The 6,191-nt window shown below is 33.2% G+C and overlaps 1 protein-coding gene across 3 annotated transcripts in view; it reads right to left on the reverse strand.

Moving 5' to 3' along the window:
* Nucleotides 1-6,191, reverse strand: part of LOC131544242 (protein phosphatase 3 catalytic subunit alpha) — a 270,987-nt gene that overhangs the window by 70,044 nt on the left and 194,752 nt on the right. The gene's annotated exons all lie outside the window — the stretch shown is intronic.

Here is a 6,191-nt window from a genome sequence, read left to right on the forward strand (position 1 = left end):
CTGAAGGCAAAAGGGAGTCCAACTTGGTACTAACTAGCAAGGTGTAGGCTACCTTATAAAGTGGGCGGTGAGTGTACACTCGCTGAAAGACTTCCATGGCTAATGAAATCTACAGACAGATATATAGCATGTCATATATGGATGGCCATATATATTAATTCCACATGATCAGGTTTCTTTCATGATGAGATTTAAAGGGAAATGGAGACTTAATTTAAGCTCCACATTATTTATGTCAAATAAGATCAATATACCTTAAAATCATCAGGTTGTTCCAGTGGCGGCTGGTGCTAAAAAATTTTTTTTAGGGGGGGACACAAACAAACTGAATCACACTGTTAATGCGACAGCATGACTGAATGCAACTGTTAAATAAACATTTAAAAAGTGACATAATAATGAGTCACTACTGCTTAAAATATAAGTTGAAAATTTAACTGTTTATGCATGAAATAAGACACAAAATCAGTGAATTTGAGATTAATGTGGGTATATTATCAGTAAAGTAATCATTGAACATTTGTAATCATTCAAAAAAGATATTAGCCATTTATATTAATGTAATTCAGAGATAATGTTGTCCACAGTAGGGAGACACAGGAAAGCAAATCCTTCAAGATAAAGACTGTGAAAATGGTTCAATAAAATTGACTTAAAAAAACAATTGCATTAAAATTCATTATATTTTCATAAGATTTAATAAAGCCCAATGTAATAATTATGCAAAAACTGTAATCTCCTAAAGACTTATAGACCATTATTATTTATCTTAATTTTAATGGTATTGACAATATATTATTCAAGTTGTCAGACATAACTGAATATGTCCAACTGAAGAAGAGACACTATATTATTGATAAATTTGCATATTGTGCATATATTAATCCTGACATAAAGACTCATAATTTACTTGAAAAGAGACGTCCAATGTATAAATACATCATCTACACAAGCCATTGTGATTGGAACCTGATGATCACCTCAAGTTAAACTGCATTGTTTCAGTTACATTCTGTGTTGTCGCCTGCAATGCTTCGGTGACAGGACAAACAAATAAACAAAAAAGGTATGACAACAATAAAAGGGAAAACAATAAAAGATATGACTTACATCGCATCCAGCTCGCCAACTCCGTCCAAGTTTCATGATTTGTATTTGTATTTTCTTTTTTCTTCATTTGAACACCTTGTGAAATTATTTTTTGTTAAGATCAAATTTACTTTCATCTCAGAAGATACATTGTGCCTATTTGACAGCCAAGAATGGTCCAATCACATAAGGACAAAATATATAAAAACAATATTGATTCGCTAAGATCAAAAGTGGAGGAACTGGGACTCAGTGTTCTGCACCCCCAGGACAATCTGAAACAAGCCAATTAGAGCTCAGCCTCAAGTCACATGCATTTCAAAAGTTTACTGACCAAATAGACACCCATTTTTCCAGCACCCTACGCTCACAAAACAAACAAAATACATTTTTTGATTTTTTTATAGGTGCTAACATGACTACCAGTCGAATAGTATGACTAAACAAAGCAATTTCGTCATTATTTTGCAATATATATTTAACTTATTTTAAACATTTTGAAGTAGGCTTCTTGCCTGGCTAACTTGATGGGGGCGGCACCCCAGCGCCCCCTTTTGACCAGTCGCCACTGGGTTGTTCACTGCACAGTTTCATTAAAACAGGATTGCTGAAATCTTTTCTTTTACAGAACTGGTGAGAGGCATTCTCACTTCAGAGCCACAACATTACTGAGGAGGAAAGTTCTCCTCTTTCCCATCTGGCATCCTCACTTCATTCCTCCGCACTAGCCACAACGACCCCACCATGACAAAACCTTGCCCAAACCTTGCCCAAACCAGGCCAAAACAGGCTTTCCCAGTCACCCATGACCAACTATGTTGTCTTGGTAATGTGGCCCATATGGAATTGTGGACATGAAAGCATGGGTAAATGCTTTAAGCAATACTAATGAAATCATATCTTGCTTGGGCTTGTCAATACTGCAAAATTTATAGATGAAGGAACCCACTGCGTTTTAATCAATACTCAAAATGATCTCAGCAGGCCAGCAGAAAGTACCCCTGCTGCTTTCTGTGTATTGTCTATTATGAGATGCAAAAAAATGGTTGCATGTTCAATGATGGTAGAAAATTATGCCAGACCAGTGGAGAATTGACGTTTTGCTGGTCCAACTGGCCATCAGAGAGGAAAATGACAGATCAAAAGCTGTTATAAGTTCCTGTCTGGACTTTTACATTTACATTGCTTTTATTTTTCATTTAGCAGATGCTTTTATCCAAAGCAACTTACAAATGAGGACAACAGAAGCAATCAAAACCAACAAAAGAACAATAAAATGCAAGTTCTATCACAAGTCTCGGTTAGCCACTTTTATGTTGAAGTTGTGGTTTTTGTTTCCTGTGTTTGTTTTTGTAGTCCATTTGTAGTCTTTTACTAATTACTTCTTAATTACTTGGATGCTAATTACAATTAATGGTAACACTTTATTTTGATGGTCCCTTTTGAACATTCTGTTGACACTAAGTAATGTTGCAACTACATGTCAACAAACTCTCATAAGAGTATTAGTAGACTGTTTGCTTCATATCTACTAACTCCTTATTGTGTTGGTCTCCCAACAGATATTCTACTGACTATAAGTAACTTTGCAAGAACGTGTCAACTTAATCAAACCCTAACTCTACCAGTCAACTAATACACTACTAACACTCTAATGAGAGTTAGTAGAAATGTAGGTGCAACATTACTTATAGTCAGTAGAATGTGTTAAAGGGACCATCAAAATGAAGTGAAACCCAATTAATTACAAGACACTAACTGTCTTGTTAGCCCTTGCCTTGTCTGTATTTAAACCCCAAACATATTAAGCAGCTGGTTTCAACACTCTAAACCCGGATTTTGTTTTAAATAAACGTTTTTAGCTGTCTTTAAGTATTCTTTCTTGTTTTTGTAAAACACATCGCCATTACTAAATATAATTAGTTATTTGAAGTAATCAGACGAAATATTGCATGCAATGATTATGTTAAGCAGAGATAGCTTAATGTATTAAGTTTCTCTAAGGGGGAGGAGCCCTTCGAACACATCTGCGTGAGCGCGCAATGTTTGAAGAGACCTGAGACCTGATGATGCACGCGATGGATTTGGAAAACATCATGAAATGGTTTACAATATTGGTTGTATAATACAATCAAAATTGTGCCTGACTGGTTCTGCTTTCTTGTGATCATTTCTTTCATTTTATTAATCGATTCATTTTACTCCCCAACAGACTAAAGAGCCAGCTGATACTAGGTTTCTGGTGCTCAGAGGGCTCCCTTTTGCCCTTTGCGACAACCCTACAGATTTCTACAAAGTATGCTTTGTAAGTAACCACTGTTTTCTCTCAGAATATCTAACAGGACATAAAACATAATCATTTCACCATTAATTGATAGTTGCTGTGTTTTATAAAACCTCTGAGAAGTTTTTTTTTTTTTTTTTTTTTTACTCCAAGTGATGGTAGCCATTGACTTGCATTAAATGAATTACCAAGAATCAGAGTTACAGCTAAAAACCTTTAATGTTCTACTGAAGAAAAACTCAGCGACGTTGGATGGCCTGAGGGTGTGTAAATTAACAGCAGATTTTAATTTTTGCGTGAACTTTTTTTTTAAAGGAACATCATGGGTTTCTGTTCCTCCATTAAAATTCTATGTTACCAAAATTTAAATAATCATTTTGAGTAGAGAGAATTTAAATTTTTTGGTGGACTATTCATTTAATTAACTCCAGCAGTTGTAACAAATTGCTTAACATTATTTATGGTTATATAATGAGAAATTTCATGATTGCGCCTCCATTTCGTATTTCAAGAGCACTAATTATATTTCCTACTTTGATAAACTTATGTTAAACTTGTAAATCATTTGTTTAGTTTTTTAAATGTCTTTTTGGAGATGGTCCGAAAAGCGAAGACGAGATATTTAAACTTTTCCTTCATGACATTTGTTGTCATGACATCCAGTGAGCGTATGGCGTTTGACATAATCGGGCAACATTTCACAGCTAATATGAGTAATTAATTTTTTTTTTTTTTACCACTTATTGAAATTTGACTTATAGCAGTGTCCAGTGTTTCCCATACATTGAGTTATTTGTGGCGGCTCGTCACAATATCAAAACTCAACGCCACAAATAGATTTTCCGAAAGGCTTATACTTTGTTGAATAAACTAAGCACTGCATGTTTCAAAATTAAAAATGCAGCGTGGGTGTTTTTATAATAATGTATCTTTGAAAAGAACCGACCATCTTCAGAAAAGCTTCAATCTCATTTTCATTTCGTCTTTCCTGTAATGCCTGATAAAGTAGTGTTTGTGAGCACAGGCTAGCACTTATTTTATTTTTTTATTTTTATTAATTGAACAATATCAATTTACAAACTCAAATAAGGAACAATAAAATGCCAATTACAAAATATACACTTTTCCAGTCACATCTCCATCATACATAAATGTCCATGTGTGTATATATATCTCTGCATACAATAACAACAAACAAAACAAACATTCTTTAAACATTTCAGGGGGGGGTGAATTCCCTAAGGGGTTGATTATCTTTGGATAAGTGTTTTAAAGATTCTAAGTATTTTTTACATTCATTTTAAAGCAATTTAAAGAGGGTTTACTGTTATTCCACTTACTTTTGTGTACATGATATTTGCCCATTGTAATAATAATAATGTTTAACATTAATGACATCTTTTTCGACAGACCATCTGCATAAACCAAAACCTGAAACAAATTTAGTGATGGAATCTCAATGTTGATATCAATATTTAACCAACTGAAAAGATCCTGCCAGAACTTCAATGTTATTGGACAATAAAAAAATAAATGTTCAATGGTTTCAGGCTCTTCTAAACAAAAAACACAAGGATCTACCTCAAAACAGAATATTTTCCGTAAAATTTCAGCAGCTGGATACACATTATTAATAATCATAAACTGATTATCTTTCATTTTAGGTAGAATTGGCCATTTAAGATAATTACAGAATTTGTTTTTAAATATTTCATTTTCAAATTGTTTTAATTTTGAAGGTGTATTGAAATCTGAAAATATCTTACATTTTAATACATTCCCTATTACTTTGTTCTTACATTTTTTTTGTCTCCAATATATACTTCTCCAATCTTTAACTGGGGCAGTTTAACAGATACCTTTGAATATGTAAGAGTGTTTTGTATTAATTGTTTTAAAGCAAGAGGGATTGCTTTACACAAAGTATTAAATTCTCTAAAGGAACATTTTATCTCAAATTTCTCCATGAATGCATTATGCTGAATAATTTGACCAGTTTCATCTAAAAGATCTACAACATATAACACATTTTTTTCATACCACTCTTTTTTGAATACTGTCTTTTTATTTATCGTGATGGTTCTATTATTCCGCTTATTTGATTACAGCCGTTACAGAGGAAACCGCTATATCTCCCGCTACAGCAGCGAGAATGAATTTGCATTTGCATTTGCAAGTCTGTGGGAAACACTGGTGCTGAGGTACTGTATATGTGCATCTCATTGCAACTTGTTTAATACATTTGTCTGTCAGCATAAATGTTTGCCTTTAGATTTAAGAGGCAAATACTGCCCATATTTGAAAATAAACATAAATCTAAAAAAAGAGGATTGTTAAAAAAGATTAGCATTGCTACTTAACTTAACTTAACTTAACTTAAATGCTAAAAAAAATCTTTGGTTGCTCTGACAGATCTTTTAACACTCAGTAGACTGATTTTTATTCATTAGATGAACTAAAGTTTTTAAGTTGTCAGTTGCTAGTTGAGTTAACTTAAGTTGATTGTGATAGGTAGCCTTTATTTTTTTATTTTTTTATTTTTTTTTTTTTTTTTACAGTGTGGTCCGGACCTTTGACACTGATATGAAAATTCAGATTTGGACCTTTGAATGTAGACTTTGAGAACCCCTGATCTAAGTGATCTCTACCCATAAATATAATGTACAATAAAAGAAAAGAATAATGAACCCTTAATTAAGAATTTGCACACAACTATTCAAAAAGTACTTAAATCATTTCTCTAAATAAAGACACTATTACTGAGGGTTATACAAAACCAAACAGCCCAGGAATTGAGCGGTGTATCTTTAGTGCCTTA

Source organism: Onychostoma macrolepis, chromosome 07 (genome assembly GCF_012432095.1).
Source record: "Onychostoma macrolepis isolate SWU-2019 chromosome 07, ASM1243209v1, whole genome shotgun sequence".
In the NCBI taxonomy this organism is placed as follows: Eukaryota; Metazoa; Chordata; class Actinopteri; order Cypriniformes; family Cyprinidae; genus Onychostoma; species Onychostoma macrolepis.